The following is a 19,104-nucleotide window of genomic DNA, read 5'->3' as shown; positions in this document are numbered from 1 at the left end:
AATGAAATACAAAAGGAAACTGCCGCGTAAGTACTAGAATAGAGACTCTTCTTACAGTCGGTGCTATGAGCATTCCCTGTGAGACCAGTATTAGCTTCCGATTCACCTCTGCAGGTTCAATGTATTCCTAGGACCTTCACATTGACGATGAAACACAGAAATCGCATCGGAATTAAATACAAATGGCACAATGTCGCCTTATGTACAAGAATAGAGACTCTTCTTACTGTCGGTGATTTGAGCATTCCCTGTGAGACCAGTGTTAGTTTCCGATACACAACTGCAGGTTCAATGTATTCCTAGGACCTTCACATTGACGTCGAAACACAGAAATCGCATCGGAATTAAATACAAAAGGCACAATGTCGCCTTAAGTACAAGAATAGAGACTCTTCTTACAGTCGGTGCTTTCAGCATTCCCTGTGAGACCAGTATTAGTTTCCGATACACCACTCCAGGTTCAATGTATTCCTTGGACATTCACATTGACGATGAAACACAGAAATTGCATCGGAATGAAATACAAAAGGCAAACTGCAGCGTAAGTACAAGAATAGAGACTCTTCTTACAGTCGGTGCTTTCAGCATTCCCTGTGAGACCAGTATTAGTTTCCGATACACCTCAGCAGGTTCAATGTATTCCTAGGAACTTCACATTGACGATGAAACGCAGAAATCGCATCGGAATTAAATACAAAAAGCACAATGTCGCCTTAAGAACAAGAATAGAGACTCTTCTTACTGTCGGTGCTTTGAGCATTCCCTGTGAGTCCAGAATTAGCTTCCGATACACCACTGCAGGTTCAATGTATTCCTTAGACCTTCACATTGACGATGAAACACAGAAATCGCATAGGAATGAAATACAAAAGGCAAACTGCCGCGTAAGTACAAGAATAGAGTCTCTTTTTACAGTCGGTGCTTTCAGCATTCCCTGTGAGACCAGTATTAGTTTCCGATACACCTCAGCAGGTTCAATGTATTCCTAGGACCTTCACATTGACGATACAGAAATCGCATCGGAATTAAATAGAAAAGGCGCAATGCCGCCTTAAGTACAAGAATAGAGACTCTTCATACAGTCGGTGCTTTGAGCATTCCCTGTGAGACCAGAATTAGTTTCCGATACACCACTCCTAGTTCAATGTATTCCTTGGACATTCACATTGACGATGAAACACAGATATCGCTTCGGAATGAAATACAAAAGGCAAATTGCCGCGTAAGTACAAGAATAGAGACTCTTTTTACAGTCGGTGCTATCAGAATTCCCTGTGAGACCAGTATTAGCTTCCGATTCACCTCTGCAAGTTCAATGTATTCCCAGGACCTTCACATTGACGATGAAACACAGAAATCGCATCGGAATTAAATACAAAAGGCACAATGTCGCCATATGTACAAGAATAGAGACTCTTCTTACTGTCGGTGCTTTCAGCATTCCCTGTGAGACCAGTATTAGTTTCCGATACTCCGCTCCAGGTTCAATGTATTCCTTGGACCTTCACATTGACGATGAAACACAGAAATCGCATCGGACTGAAATACAAAAGGCACAATGCCATCTTAAGTACAAGAATAGAGACTCTTCTTACAGTCGGTGCTTTCAGCATCCCCTGTCAGTCCAGTATTAGTTTCCGATACACCTCAGCATGTTCAATGTATTCCTAGGACCTTCACATTGACGATGAAACACAGAAATCGCATCGGAAATAAATACAAAAGGCGCAATGCCGCCTTAAGTACAAGAATAGAGACCCTTCTTACAGTCGGTGCTTTGAGCATTCCCTGTGAGACCAGAATTAGTTTCCGATACACGACTCCAGGTTCAATGTATTCCTCGGACATTCACATTGACGATGAAACACAGAAATTGCATCGGAATGAAATACAAAAGGCAAACTGCCGCGTAAGTACAAGAATAGAGACTCTTCTTACAGTCGGTGCTTTCAGAATTCCCGGTGAGACCAGTATTAGTTTCCGATACTCCTCAGCTGGTTCAATGTATTCCTAGGACCTTCATATTGACGATGAAACACAGAAATCGCATCGGAATTAAATACAAAAGGCACAATGTCGCCTTAAGTACAAGAATAGGGACTCTTCTTACTGTCGGTGCTTTGAGCATTCCCTGTGAGACCAGTATTAGTTTCCGATACACAACTGCAGGTTCAATGTATTCCTAGGACCTTCACATTGACGATGAAACACAGAAATCGCATCGGAATTAAATACAAAAGGCACAATGTCGCCTTATGTACAAGAATAGAGACTCTTCTTACAGTCGGTGCTTTGAGCATTCCCTGTGAGACCAGTATTAGTTTCCGATACACCACTCCAGGTTCAATGTATTCCTTGGACATCACATTGACGATGAAACACAGAAATCGCATCGGAATGAAATACAAAAGCCAAACTGCCGCGTAAGTACAAGAATAGAGACTCTTCTTACAGTCGGTGCTTTCAGCATTCCCTGTGAGACCAGTATTAGTTTCCGATACACAACTGCAGGTTCAATGTATTCCTAGGACCCTCACAATGACGATGAAACACAGAAATCGCATCGGAATTAAATACAAAAAGCACAATGTCGCCTTAAGTACAAGAAGAGAGAATCTTCTTACTGTCGGTGCTTTGAGCATTCCCCGTGAGACCAGAATTAGTTTCCGATACACCACTCCAGGTTCAATGTATTCCTTGGACCTTCAGATTGACGATGAAAGACAGAAATCGCATCCGAATGAAATACAAAAGGCAAACTGCAGCGTAAGTACAAGAATAGAGACTCTTATTACAGTCGGTGCTTTCAGCATTCCCTGTGAGACCAGTATTAGTTTCCGATACACCTCAGCAAGTTCAATGTATTCCTAGGACCATCACATTGACGATGAAACACAGAAATCGCATCGGAAGTAAATACAAAAGGCACAATTTCGCCTTAAGTACAAGAATAGAGACTCTTCTTACAGTAGGTGCTTTGAGCATTCCCTGTGAGACCAGTATAAGTTTCCGATACACCACGGCAGGTTCAATGTATTCCTTGGACCTTCACATTGACGATGAAACACAGAAATCGCATCGGAATTAAATACAAAAGGCGCAATGCCGCCCTAAGTACAAGAATAGAGACTCTTCTTACAGTCGGTGCTTTGAGCATTCCCTGTGAGACCAGAATTAGTTTCCGATACACCACTCCAGGTTCAATGTATTCCTTGGACATTCACATTGACGATGAAACACAGATATCGCATCGGAATGAAATGCAAAAGGCAAACTGCCGCGTAAGTACAAGAATAGAGACTCTTCTTACAGTCGGTGCTTTCAGAATTCTCTGTGAGACCAGTATTAGCTTCCGATTCACCTCTGCAGGTTCAATGTATTCCTAGGACCTTCCAATTGACGATGAAACACAGAAATCGCAACGGAATAAAATTCAAAAGGCACAATGCCGCCTTAAGTACAAGATTAGAGACCCTTCTTTCAGTCGCTGGTATGAGCACTCCCTGTGAGACCAGTATTAGCTTCCGATTCACCTCTGCAGGTTCAATGTATTCCTAGGACCTTCACATTGACGATGAAACACAGAAATCGCATCGGAATTAAATACAAATGGCACAATGTCGCCTTATGTACAAGAATAGAGACTCTTCTTACTGTCGGTGCTTTGAGCATTCCCTGTGAGACCAGTGTTAGTTTCCGTTACACAACTGCAGGTTCAATGTATTCCTAGGACCTTCACATTGACGTCGAAACACAGAAATCGCATCGGAATTAAATACAAAAGGCACAATGTCGCCTTAAGTACAAGAATAGAGACTCTTCTTACAGTCGGTGCTTTCAGCATTCCCTGTGAGACCAGTATTAGTTTCCAATACACCACTCCAGGTTCAATGTATTCCTTGGACATTCACATTGACGATGAAACACAGAAATTGCATCGGAATGAAATACAAAAGGCAAACTGCCGCGTAAGTACAAGAATAGAGACTCTTCTTACAGTCGGTGCTTTCAGCATTCCCTGTGAGACCAGTATTAGTTTCCGATACACCTCAGCAGGTTCAGTGTATTCCTAGGACCTTCACATTGACGATGAAACACAGAAATCGCATCGGAATTAAATACAAAATGCGCAATGCCGCCTTAAGTACAAGAATAGGGACTCTTCTTGGAGTCGGTGCTTTGAGTATTCCCTGTGAGAACAGAATTAGTTTCCGATACACCACTGCAGGTTCAATGTATTCCTAGGACCTACACATTGACGATGAAACACAGAAATCGCATCGCAATTAAATACAAAAGGCACAATGTCGCCTTAAGTAGAAGAATAGAGACTCTTCTTACAGTCGGTGATTTGAGCATTCCCTGTGAGACCAGTAATAGTTTCCGATACACCACTCCAGGTTCAATGTATTCCTTTTACATTCACATTGACGATGAAACACCGAAATCGCATCGGAATGAAATACAAAAGGCAAACTGCAGCGTAAGTACAAGAATAGAGACTCTTCTTACAGTCGGTGCTTTCAGCATTCCCTGTGAGACCAGTATTAGTTTCCGATACACCTCAGCAGGTTCAATGTATTCCTAGGAACTTCACATTGACGATGAAACGCAGAAATCGCATCGGAATTAAATACAAAAAGCACAATGTCGCCTTAAGAACAAGAATAGAGACTCTTCTTACTGTCGGTGCTTTGAGCATTCCCTGTGAGTCCAGAATTAGCTTCCGATACACCACTGCAGGTTCAATGTATTCCTTAGACCTTCACATTGAAGATGAAACACAGAAATCGCATCGGAATGAAATACAAAAGGCAAACTGCCGCGTAAGTACAAGAATAAAGTCTCTTTTTACAGTCGGTGCTTTCAGCATTCCCTGTGAGACCAGTATTAGTTTCCGATACACCTCAGCAGGTTCAATGTATTCCTAGGACCTTCACATTGACGATACAGAAATCGCATCGGAATTAAATAGAAAAGGCGCAATGCCGCCTTAAGTACAAGAATAGAGACTCTTCATACAGTCGGTGCTTTGAGCATTCCCTGTGAGACCAGAATTAGTTTCCGATACACCACTCCTGGTTCAATGTATTCCTTGGACATTCACATTGACGATGAAACACAGATATCGCATCGGAATGAAATACAAAAGGCAAATTGCCGCGTAAGTACAAGAATAGAGACTCTTTTTACAGTCGGTGCTCTCAGAATTCCCTGTGAGACCAGTATTAGCTTCCGATTCACCTCTGCAAGTTCAATGTATTCCCAGGACCTTCACATTGACGATGAAACACAGAAATCGCATCGGAATTAAATATAAAAGGCACAATGTCGCCATATGTACAAGAATAGAGACTCTTCTTACTGTCGGTGCTTTCAGCATTCCCTGTGAGACCAGTATTAGTTTCCGATACTCCGCTCCAGGTTCAATGTATTCCTTGGACCTTCACATTGACGATGAAACACAGAAATCGCATCGGACTGAAATACAAAAGGCACAATGCTATCTTAAGTACAAGAATAGAGACTCTTCTTACAGTCGGTGCTTTCAGCATCCCCTGTCAGTCCAGTATTAGTTTCCGATACACCTCAGCATGTTCAATGTATTCCTAGGACCTTCACATTGACGATGAAACACAGAAATCGCATCGGAAATAAATACAAAAGGCGCAATGCCGCCTTAAGTACAAGAATAGAGACTCTTCTTACAGTCGGTGCTTTGAGCATTCCCTGTGAGACCAGAATTAGTTTCCGATACACGACTCCAGGTTCAATGTATTCCTCGGACATTCACATTGACGATGAAACACAGAAATTGCATCGGAATGAAATACAAAAGGCAAACTGCCGCGTAAGTACAAGAATAGAGACTCTTCTTACAGTCGGTGCTTTCAGAATTCCCGGTGAGACCAGTATTAGTTTCCGATACTCCTCAGCTGGTTCAATGTATTCCTAGGACCTTCATATTGACGATGAAACACAGAAATCGCATCGGAATTAAATACAAAAGGCACAATGTCGCCTTATGTACAAGAATAGAGACTCTTCTTACAGTCGGTGCTTTGAGCATTCCCTGTGAGACCAGTATTAGTTTCCGATACACCACTCCAGGTTCAATGTATTCCTTGGACATCACATTGACGATGAAACACAGAAATCGCATCGGAATGAAATACAAAAGCCAAACTGCCGCGTAAGTACAAGAATAGAGACTCTTCTTACAGTCGGTGCTTTCAGCATTCCCTGTGACACCAGTATTAGTTTCCGATACACAACTGCAGGTTCAATGTATTCCTAGGACCCTCACAATGACGATGAAACACAGAAATCGCATCGGAATTAAATACAAAAAGCACAATGTCGCCTTAAGTACAAGAAGAGAGAATCTTCTTACTGTCGGTGCTTTGAGCATTCCCCGTGAGACCAGAATTAGTTTCCGATACACCACTCCAGGTTCAATGTATTCCTTGGACCTTCAGATTGACGATGAAAGACAGAAATCGCATCCGAATGAAATACAAAAGGCAAACTGCCGCGTAAGTACAAGAATAGAGACTCTTATTACAGTCGGTGCTTTCAGCATTCCCTGTGAGACCAGTATAAGTTTCCGATACACCACGGCAGGTTCAATGTATTCCTTGGACCTTCACATTGACGATGAAACACAGAAATCGCATCGGAATTAAATACAAAAGGCGCAATGCCGCCTTAAGTACAAGAATAGAGACTCTTCTTACAGTCGGTGCTTTGAGCATTAACTGTGAGACCAGAATTAGTTTCCGATACACCACTCCAGGTTCAATGTATTCCTTGGACATTCACATTGACGATGAAACACAGATATCGCATCGGAATGAAATGCAAAAGGCAAACTGCCGCGTAAGTACAAGAATAGAGACTCTTCTTACAGTCGGTGCTTTCAGAATTCTCTGTGAGACCAGTATTAGCTTCCGATTCACCTCTGCAGGTTCAATGTATTCCTAGGACCTTCCAATTGACGATGAAACACAGAAATCGCAACGGAATTAAATTCAAAAGGCACAATGCCGCCTTAAGTACAAGATTAGAGACCCTTCTTTCAGTCGCTGGTATGAGCACTCCCTGTGAGACCAGTATTAGTTTCCGATACACCACTGCAGGTGAAATGTATCCCTTGGTCCTTACATTGACGATGAATCACAGATATCGCTTTGGAATTAAATTCAAAAGGCACAATGCCTCCTTAAGTACAAGAATAGAGACCATTCTTACTGTCGGTGCTTTCAGCATTCACTGTGAGACAAGTATTAGTTTCCGATACACCTCAGCAGGTTCAATGTATTCCTAGGACCTTCACATTGACGATGAAACACAGAAAGCGCATCGGAATTAAATACAAAAGGCACAATGTCGCCTTAGGTACAAGAATAGAGACTCTTCTTACAGTCGGTGCTTTGAGCATTCCCTGTGAGACCAGTATTAGTTTCCGATACACCACTGCAGGCACAATGTATTCCTTGGACCTTCACATTGACGATTAAACACAGATATCGCATCGGAATGAAATACAAAAGGCAAACTTCTGCGTAAGTACAAGAATAGAGACTCTTGTTACAGTCGGTGCTTTCAGCATTCCATGTGAGACCAGTATTAGTTTCCGATACACCTCAGCCGGTTCAATGTATGCCTAGGACCTTCACATTGACGATGAAACACAGAAATCGCATCGGAATTAAATACAAAAGGCGCAATCCGGCCTTAAGTACAAGAATAGAGACTCTTCTTACAGTCGGTGCTTTGAGCATTCCCTGTGAGACCAGAATTAGTTTCCGATACACGACTCCAGGTTCAATGTATTCTTTGGACATTCACATTGACGATGGAACACAGATATCGCATCGCAATGAAATACAAAAGGCAAACTATCGCGTAAGTACAAGAACGGAGACTCTTCTTACAGTCGGTGCTTTCAGCATTCCCTGTGAGACCAGTATTAGCTTCCGATACACCTCAGCAGGTTCAATGTATTCCTAGGACCTTCACATTGACGATGAAACACAGAAATTGCATCGGAACTAAATACGAAGGGCACAATGTCGCCTTAAGTACAAGAATAGAGACTCTTCTTACAGTCGGTGCTTTGAGCATTCCCTGTGAGACCAGTATTAGCTTCCGATCCACCTCAGCAGGTTCAATGTATTCCTAGGACCTTCACATTGACGATGAAACACAGAAATCGCATCAAAATGAAATACAAAAGGCAATCTGCCGTGAAAGTTCAAGAATAGAGACTCTTCTTACAGTCGGTGCTTTCAGCATTCCCTGTGAGACCAGTATTAGTTTCCGATACACCTCAGCAGGTTCAATGTATTCGTAGGACTTTCACATTGACGATGAAACACAGAAATCGCATCGGAATTAAATACAAAAGGCACAATGTCGCATTAAGTACAAGAAAAGTGACTCTTCTTACAGTCGGTGCTTTGACCATTCCCTGTGAGACAGTATTAGTTTCCGATACACCACTGCAGGTTCAATGTAATCCTTGGACATTCACATTGACGATGAAACACGGAAATCGCATCGGAATGAAATACAAAAGGCAAACTGCCGCATAAGTACAAGAATAGAGACTCTTCTTACAGTCGGTGCTTTCAGCATTCCCTGTGAGACCAGTATTAGTTTCCGATACACCTCAGCAGGTTCAATGTATTCCTAGGACCTTCACATTGACGATGAAACACAGAAAGCGCATCGGAATTAAATACAAAAGGCGCAATGCCGCCTTAACTACAAGAAAGAGACTCTTCTTACAGTCGGTGCTTTGGGCATTCCCTGTGAGACCAGAATTAGTTTCCGATACACCACTCCAGGTTCAATGTATTCCTTGGACATTCACATTGACGACGAAACACAGATATCGCATCTGAATGAAATACAAAAGGCAAACTGCCGCGTAAGTAAAAGAATGGAGAATCTTCTTACAGTCGGTGCTTTCAGCATTCCCTGTGAGACCAGTATTAGCTTCCGATACACCTCAGCAGGTTCAATGTATTCCTAGGGCCTTCACATTGACGATGAAACACCGAAATCGCATCGGAATTAAATACAAAAGGCACAATGTCGCCTTAAGTACAAGATTAGAGACTCTTCTTACAGTCGGTGCTTTGAGCATTCCCTGTGAGACAAGTATTAGTTTCCGATACACCACTGCAGGTTCAATGTATTCCTTGGACCTTCAAATTGACGATGAAACACAGAAATCGCATCGGAATTAAATACAAAAGGCACAATGCCATCTTAAATACAAGAATAGAGACTCTTCTTTCAGTCGGTGCTTTCAGCATTCCCTGTGAGACCAGTATTAGTTTCCGATACACCTAAGCAGGTTCAATGTATTCCTAGGACCTTCACATTGACGATGAAACACAGAAATCGCATCGGAATTAAATACAAAAGGCACAATGCCGCCTTAAGTACAAGAATAGAGACTCTTCTTACAGTCGGTGCTTTGAGAATTCCCTGTGAGACCAGTATTAATTTCCGATAAACCACTGCAGGCACAATGTATTCCTTGGACCTTCACATTGACGATGAAACACAGAAATCGCATCGGAATTAAATTCAAAAGGCACAATGCCGCCTTACGTACAATAATAGAGATCCTTCTTACAGTCGGTGCTATGAGCATTCCCTGTGAGACCAGTATTAGTTTCCGATAAACCACTGCAGGTTAAATGTATCCCTTGGACCTTCACATTGACGATGAAACACAGATATCGCATTGGAATTATATTCAAAAGGCACAATGCCGCCTTAAGTACACGAATAGAGACCATATTTACAGTCGGTGCTTTGAGCATTCCCTGTGAGACCAGAATTAGTTTCCGATACACCACTCCAGGTTCAATGTATTCCTTGCACCTTCACATTGACGATGAAACACAGAAATCGCATCGGAATGAAATACAAAAGGCAAACTGCCGTGTAAGTACAAGAATAGAGACTCTTCTTACAGTCGGTGCTTTCAGCATTCCCTGTGAGACCAGTATTAGTTTCCGATACACCTCAGCAGGTTCAATGTATTCGTAGGACTTTCACATTAACAATGAAACACAGATATCGCATCGGAATTAAATACAAAAGGCACAATGTCGCATTAAGTACAAGAAAAGTGACTCTTCTTACAGTCGGTGCTTTGAGCATTCCCTGTGAGACCAGTATTAGTTTCCGATACACCACTGCAGGTTCAATGTAAACCTTGGACCTTCACATTGACGATGAAACACAGAAATCGCATCGGAATGAAATACAAAAGGCAAACTGCCGCATAGGTATACGAATAGAGACTCTTCTTACAGTCGGTGCTTTCAGCAATCCCTGTGAGACCAGTATCAGTTTCCGATACACCTCAGCAGGTTCAATGTATTCCTAGGACCTTCACATTGACGATGAAACACAGAAATCGTATCGGAATTAAATACAAAAGGCGCAATGCCGCCTTAACTACAAGAATAGAGACTCTTCTTATAGTCGGTGCTTTGAGCATTCCCTGTGAGTCCAGATTTAGTTTCCGATACACCACGCCAGGTTCAATGTATTCCTTGGACATTCACATTGACGACGAAACACAGATATCGGATCGGAATAAAATACAAAAGGCAAACTGCCGCGTAAGTACAAGAATAGAGACTCTTCTTACAGTCGGTGCTTTCAGCATTCCCTGTGAGACCAGTATTAGCTTCCGATACACCTCAGCAGGTTCAATGTATTCCTAGGGCGTTCACATTGACGATCAAACACAGAAATCGCATCGGAGTTAAATACAAAAGGCACAATGTCGCCTTAAGTACAAGAATAGAGACTCTTCTTACAGTCGGTGATTTGAGCATTCCCTGTGAGACCAGTATTATTTTCCGATACACCACTGCAGGTTCAATGTAATCCTTGGACCTTCAAAATGACGATGAAACACAGAAATCGCATCGAAATTAAATACAAAAGGCACAATGCCGTCTTAAATACTAGAATAGAGACTCTTCTTACAGTCGGTGCTTTCAGCATTCCCTGTGAGACAAGTATTAGTTTCCGATACACCCAAGCAGGTTCAATTTATTCCTAGGACCTTCACATTGACGATGAATCACAGAAATCGCATCGGAATTAAATACAAAAGGCACAATGCCGCTTTATGTACAAGAATAGAGACTCTTCTTACAGTCGGTGCTTTGAGCATTCCCCGTGAGACCAGAATTAGTTTCCGATACACCACTCCAGGTTCAATGTATTCCTTGGACCTTCAGATTGACGATGAAAGACAGAAATCGCATCCGAATGAAATACAAAAGGCAAACTGCCGCGTAAGTACAAGAATAGAGACTCTTATTACAGTCGGTGCTTTCAGCATTCCCTGTGAGACCAGTATTAGTTTCCGATACACCTCAGCAAGTTCAATGTATTCCTAGGACCATCACATTGACGATGAAACACAGAGATCGCAACGGAAGTAAATACAAAAGGCACAATTTCGCCTTAAGTACAAGAATAGAGACTCTTCTTACAGTCGGTGCTTTGAGCATTCCCTGTGAGACCAGTATAAGTTTCCGATACACCACGGCAGGTTCAATGTATTCCTTGGACCTTCACATTGACGATGAAACACAGAAATCGCATCGGAATTAAATACAAAAGGCGCAATGCCGCCTTAAGTACAAGAATAGAGACTCTTCTTACAGTCGGTGCTTTGAGCATTCCCTGTGAGACCAGAATTAGTTTCCGATACACCACTCCAGGTTCAATGTATTCCTTGGACATTCACATTGACGATGAAACACAGATATCGCATCGGAATGAAATGCAAAAGGCAAACTGCCGCGTAAGTACAAGAATAGAGACTCCTCTGACAGTCGGTGCTTTCAGAATTCTCTGTCAGACCAGTATTAGCTTCCGATTCACCTCTGCAGGTTCAATGTATTCCTAGGACCTTCCAATTGACGATGAAACACAGAAATCGCAACGGAATTAAATTCAAAAGGCACAATATCGCCTTAAGTACAAGATTAGAGACCCTTCTTTCAGTCGGTGGTATGAGCACTCCCTGTGAGACCAGTATTAGTTTCCGATACACCACTGCAGGTTAAATGTATCCCTTGGTCCTTCACATTGACGATGAATCACAGATATCGCTTTGGAATTAAATTCAAAAGGCACAATGCCTCCTTAAGTACAAGAATAGAGACCATTCTTACTGTCGGTGCTTTCAGCATTCCCTGTGAGACAAGTATTAGTTTCCGATACACCTCAGCAGGTTCAATGTATTCCTAGGACCTTCACATTGACGATGAAACACAGAAATCGCATCGGAATTAAATACAAAAGGCACAATGTCGCCTTAAGTACAAGAATAGAGACTCTTCTTACAGTCGGTGCTTTGAGCATTCCCTGTGAGACCAGTATTAGCTTCCGAAACACCTCAGCAGGTTCAATGTATTCCTAGGACCTTCACATGGACGATGAAACACAGAAATCGCATCAAAATGAAATACAAAAGGCAAACTGCCGTGAAAGTCAAGAATAGAGACTCTTCTTACAGTCGGTGCTTTCAGCATTCCCTGTGAGACCAGTATTAGCTTCCGATACACCTCAGCAGGTTCAATGTATTCCTAGGACCTTCACATTGACGATGAAACACAGAAATCGCATCGGAATTAAATACGAAGGGCACAATGTCGCCTTAAGTACAAGAATAGAGACTCTTCTTACAGTCGGTGCTTTGAGCATTCCCTGTGAGACCAGTATTAGCTTCCGAAACACCTCAGCAGGTTCAATGTATTCCTAGGACCTTCACATGGACGATGAAACACAGAAATCGCATCAAAATGAAATACAAAAGGCAAACTGCCGTGAAAGTTCAAGAATAGAGACTCTTCTTACAGTCGGTGCTTTCAGCATTCCCTGTGAGACCAGTATTAGTTTCCGATACACCTCAGCAGGTTCAATGTATTCGTAGGACTTTCACATTGACGATGAAACACAGAAATCGCATCGGAATTAAATACAAAAGGCACAATGTCGCATTAAGTACAAGAAAAGTGACTCTTCTTACAGTCGGTGCTTTGAGCATTCCCTGTGAGACCAGTATTAGTTTCCGATACACCACTGCAGGTTCAATGTAATCCTTGGACCTTCACATTGACGATGAAACACGGAAATCGCATCGGAATGAAATACAAAAGGCAAACTGCCGCATAAGTACAAGAATAGAGACTCTTCTTACAGTCGGTGCTTTCAGCATTCCCTGTGAGACCAGTATTAGATTCCGATACACCTCAGCTGGTTCAATGTATTCCTAGGACCTTCACATTGACGATGAAACACAGAAAGCGCATCGGAATTAAATACAAAAGGCGCAATGCCGCCTTAACTACAAGAAAGAGACTCTTCTTACAGTCGGTGCTTTGGGCATTCCCTGTGAGACCAGAATTAGTTTCCGATACACCACTCCAGGTTCAATGTATTCCTTGGACATTCACATTGACGACGAAACACAGATATCGCATCTGAATGAAATACAAAAGGCAAACTGCCGCGTAAGTAAAAGAATGGAGACTCTTCTTACAGTCGGTGCTTTCAGCATTCCCTGTGAGACCAGTATTAGCTTCCGATACACCTCAGCAGGTTCAATGTATTCCTAGGGCCTTCACATTGACGATGAAACACAGAAATCGCATCGGAATTAAATACAAAAGGCACAATGCCGCCTTAAGTACAAGAATAGAGACTCTTCTTACAGTCGGTGCTTTGAGAATTCTCTGTGAGACCAGTATTAGTTTCCGATAAACCACTGCAGGCACAATGTATTCCTTGGACCTTCACATTGACGATGAAACACAGAAATCGCATCGGAATTAAATTCAAAAGGCCCAATGCCGCCTTACGTACAATAATAGAGATCCTTCTTACAGTCGGTGCTATGGGCATTCCCTGTGAGACCAGTATTAGTTTCCGATAAACCACTGCAGGTTAAATGTATCCCTTGGACCTTCACATTGACGATGAAACACAGATATCGCATTGGAATTATATTCAAAAGGCACAATGCCGCCTTAAGTACACGAATAGAGACCATATTTACAGTCGGTGCTTTGAGCATTCCCTGTGAGACCAGAATTAGTTTCCGATACACCACTCCAGGTTCAATGTATTCCTTGCAAATTCACATTGACGATGAAACACAGAAATCGCATCGGAATGAAATACAAAAGGCAAACTGCCGTGTAAGTACAAGAATAGAGACTCTTCTTACAGTCGGTGCTTTCAGCATTCCCTGTGAGACCAGTATTACTTTCCGATACACCTCAGCAGGTTCAATGTATTCGTAGGACCTTCACATTGGCGATGAAACACAGAAATCGCATCGGAATTAAATACAAAAGGCACAATGTCGCCTTAAGTACAAGAATAGTGACTCTTCTTACAGTCGGTGCTTTGAGCATTCCCTGTGAGACCAGTATTAGTTTCCGATACACCACTGCAGGTTCAATGTAAACCTTGGACCTTCACATTGACGATGAAACACAGAAATCGCATCGGAATGAAATACAAAAGGCAAACTGCCGCATAGGTATACGAATAGAGACTCCTCTTACAGTCGGTGCTTTCAGCAATCCCTGTGAGACCAGTATTAATTTCCGATACACCTCAGCAGGTTCAATGTATTCCTAGGACCTTCACATTGACGATGAAACACAGAAATCGCATCGGAATTAAATACAAAAGGCACAATGTCGCCTTAAGTACAAGATTAGAGACTCTTCTTACAGTCGGTGCTTTGAGCATTCCCTGTGAGACAAGTATTAGTTTCCGATACACCACTGCAGGTTCAATGTATTCCTTGGACCTTCAAATTGACGATGAAACACAGAAATCGCATCGGAATTAAATACAAAAGGCACAATGCCGTCTTAAATACAAGAATAGAGACTCTTCTTACAGTCGGTGATTTGAGCATTCCCTGTGAGACCAGTATTAGTTTCCGATACACCACTGAAGGTTCAATGTAATCCTTGGACCTTCAAATAGACGATGAAACTCAGAAATCGCATCGGAATTAAATACAAAAGGCACAATGCCGTCTTAAATACAAGAATAGAGACTCCTCTTACAGTCGGTGCTTTCAGCATTCCCTGTGAGACAAGTATTAGTTTCCGATACACCCAAGCAGGTTCAATTTATTCCTAGGACCTTCACATTGACGATGAATCACAGAAATCGCATCGGAATTAAATTCAAAAGGCACAATGCCGCCTTATGTACAAGAATAGAGACTCTTCTTACAGTCGGTGCTTTGAGCATTCCCTGTGAGACCAGTATTAGTTTTCGATACACCACTGCAGGCACAATGTATTCCTTGGACCTTCACATTGACGATGAAACACAGAAATCGCATCGGAATTAAAATCAAAAGGCACAATGCCGCCTTAAGTACAAGAATAGAGATCCTTCTTACAGTCGGTGCTATGAGCATTCCCTCTGAGACCAGTATTTGTTTCCGATACACTACTGCAAGTTAAATGTATCCCTTGGACCTTCACATTGACGATGAGACACAGAAATCCCATCGGAATGAAATACAAAAGGCAAACTGCCGTGTAAGTACAAGAATAAAGACTCTTCTTACAGTCGGTGCTGTCAGCATTCCCTGTGAGACCAGTATTAGTTTCCGATAAACCTCAGCAGGTTCAATGTATTCGTAGGACCTTCACATTGACGATGAAACACAGAAATCGCATCGGAATTAAATACAAAAGGCAAAATGTCGCCTTAAGTACAAGAATAGTGACTCTTCTTACAGTCGGTGCTTTGAGCATTCCCTGTGAGACCAGTATTAGTTTCCGATACACCACTGCAGGTTCAATGTAAACCTTGGACCTTCACATTGACGATGAAACACAGAAATCGCATCGGAATGAAATACAAAAGGCAAACTGCCGCATAAGTACAAGGATAGAGACTCTTCTTACAGTCAGTGCTTTCAGCATTACCTGTGAGGCCAGTATTAGTTTCCGATACACCTCAGCAGGTTCAATGTATTCCTAGGACCTTCACATTGACGATGAAACACAGAAATCGCATCGGAATTAATTACAAAAGGCGCAATGCCGCCTTAACTACAAGAATAGAGACTCTTCTTACAGTCGGTGCTTTGAGCATTCCCTGTGAGACCAGAATTAGTTTCCGATACACCACTCCAGGTTCAATGTATTCCTTGGACATTCACATTGACGATGAAATACAGATATCGCTTCGGAATGAAATACAAAAGGCAAACTGCCGCGTAAGTACAAGAATAGAGACTCTTCTTACAGTCGGTGCTTTCAGCATTCCCTGTGAGACCAGTATTAGCTTCCGATACACCTCAGCAGGTTCAATGTATTCCTAGGGCCTTCACATTGACGATGAAACACAGAAATCGCATCGGAATTAAATACAAAAGGCACAATGCCGTCTTAAATACAAGAATAGAGACTCTTCTTACAGTCGGTACTTTCAGCATTCCCTGTGAGACCAGTATTAGTTTCTGATACACCTAAGCAGGTTCAATGTATTCCTAGGACCTTCACATTGACGATGAAACACAGAAATCGCATCGGAATTAAATACAAAAGGCACAATGCCGCCTTAAGTACAAGAATAGAGACTCTTCTTACAGTCGGTGCTTTGAGCATTCCCTGTGAGACCAGTATTAGTTTCCGATACACCACTGCAGGCACAATGTATTCCTTGGACCTTCACATTGACGATGAAACACAGAAATGGCATCGGAATTAAATTCAAAAGGCACAATGCCGCTTTAAGTACAAGAATAGAGACCCTTCTAACAGTCGGTGCTATGAGCATTCCCTGTGAGACCAGTATTAGTTTCCGATACACCACTGCAGGTTAAATGTATCCCTTGGACCATCACATTGACGATGAAACACAGATATCGCATTGGAATTAAATTCAAAAGGCACAATGCCGCCTTAAGTACACGAATAGAGACCATTCTTACAGTCGGTGCTTTGAGCATTCCCTGTGAGACCAGTATTAGTTTCCGATACACCACTGCAGGTTCAATGTATTCCTTGGACCTTCACATTGACGATGAAACACAGAAATCGCATCGGACTTAAGTACAAAAGGCACAATGCCGCCTTACGTACAAGAATAGAGACTCTTCTTACGGTCGGTGGTTTGAGCATTCCCTGTGAGACCAGTATTGGTTTCCGATACACCACTGCAGGTTCAATGTATTCCTCGGACCTTCACATTGACGATGAAACACAGAAATCGCATCGGAATGAAATACAAAAGGCAAACTGCCGCATAAGTACAAGGATAGAGACTCTTCTTACAGTCAGTGCTTTCAGCATTCCCTGTGAGACCAGTATTAGTTTCCGATACACCTCAGCTGGTTCAATGTATTCCTAGGACCTTCACATTGACGATGAAACACAGAAATCGCATCGGAATTAATTACAAAAGGCGCAATGCCGCCTTAACTACAAGGATAGAGACTCTTCTTACAGTCGTTGCTTTGAGCATTCCCTGTGACACCAGTATTAGTTTCCAATACACCACTGCAGGTTCAATGTACTCCTTGGACATACTTATTGCCGATAAAAAACAGAAATTATATCGGAATTAAATACAAAAGACACAGTGCCGCCTTAAGTGCAAGAATAGAGACTCTTCTTACAGTCGGTGCTTTGAGCATTCCCTGTGAGACCAAAATTAGTTTCCGATACACCACTGCAGGTTCAATGTATTCCTTGGACCATCACATTGACGATGAAACACAGAAATCGCATTGGAATTAGATACAAAAGGCACAATGCCGCCTTAAATACAAGAATAGAGACTCTTCTTACAGTCGGTATTTTGAGTATTCCCTGTGAGACCAGTATTAGTTTCCGATACACCACTGCAGGTTCAATGTATTCCTTGGACATACACATTGACGATGAAACACTGAAATTACATCGGAATTAAATACAAATGACTCAATGCCGCCTTAAGTACAAGAGGAGTGAGACTTCTTAGAGTCTGTGTTCTTATCCTTTCCTGTGAGACCAGTATTAGTTTCCGATACACCACTGCAAGTTCAATGTATTCCTTGGTCCTTCACATTGACGATGAAATACAGAAATCGAATCGGAATTAAACACAAAAGGCACAATGCCGCATTAGGTACAAGAATATAGACTCTTCTTACAGTCGGTGCTTTGAGCATTCCCTGTGAGACCAGTATTAGTTTCTGGTAGGCCACCGTAGGTTCAATGTCTTCCTAGGACCTTCACATTGACGAAGACTCACAGAAATCGCATCGGAATTAAATACAAAAGGCAAAATGCCGCCTTAAGTACAAGAATACAGACTCTTCTTACAGTCGGGGCTTTGCGCATTCCCTGTGAGACCAGTATTAGTTTCCTATACACCACTGCAGGTTGAATGTATTCCTTGGGCCTTCACATTGACGATGAAACACAGAAATCGCATCGGAATTAAATACAAAAGGCACAAAGCCAGCTTAAGTACGAGATTAGAATCTTTTCTTACAGTCGGTGCTTAGAGCATTCCCTGTGAGTCCAGTATTAGTTTCCGATACACCACTGCAGGTTCAATGTATTCCTTGGACATACACATTGACGATGAAACACTGGAATTACATCGGAATTAAATACAAAAGACTCAATGCCGCCTTAAGTACAAGAAGAGTGAGACTTCTTAGAGTCTGTGTTTTTATCCTCCCCTGTGAGACCAGTATTAGTTTCCGATACACCACTGCAGGTTCAATGTATTCCTTGGTCCTTCACATTGACGATGAAACACAGAAATCGCATCGGAATTAAATACAAAAGGCACAATGCCGCCTTAAGTACAAGAATAGAGACTCTTCCGACATTCGGTGCTTTGAGCATTCCCTGTGAGACCAGTATTAGTTTCCGGTACACCACTGCAGGTTCAATGTATTCCTCGGAGCATCACATTGACGATGAAACACAGAAATCGCATCTGAATTAAATACAAAAGGCACAATGGCGCCTTAAATACAAGAATAGAGACTCTTCTTACAGTCGGTAT

At 42.2% G+C, this 19,104-nt stretch overlaps 1 protein-coding gene across 1 annotated transcript in view; it reads left to right on the top strand.

The window, feature by feature from the left end:
- LOC126458638 (uncharacterized protein K02A2.6-like) overlaps positions 1 to 19,104 on the top strand; it is a 410,463-nt gene that overhangs the window by 36,016 nt on the left and 355,343 nt on the right. The window lies entirely within an intron of this gene.

The sequence above is a fragment of the Schistocerca serialis genome, chromosome 2 (assembly GCF_023864345.2).
Source record: "Schistocerca serialis cubense isolate TAMUIC-IGC-003099 chromosome 2, iqSchSeri2.2, whole genome shotgun sequence".
Lineage (NCBI taxonomy): Eukaryota > Metazoa > Arthropoda > Insecta > Orthoptera > Acrididae > Schistocerca > Schistocerca serialis.
The sequence above is the reverse complement of the archived record's forward strand: the minus strand, read 5'-3'. Positions and strand labels throughout refer to the sequence as shown.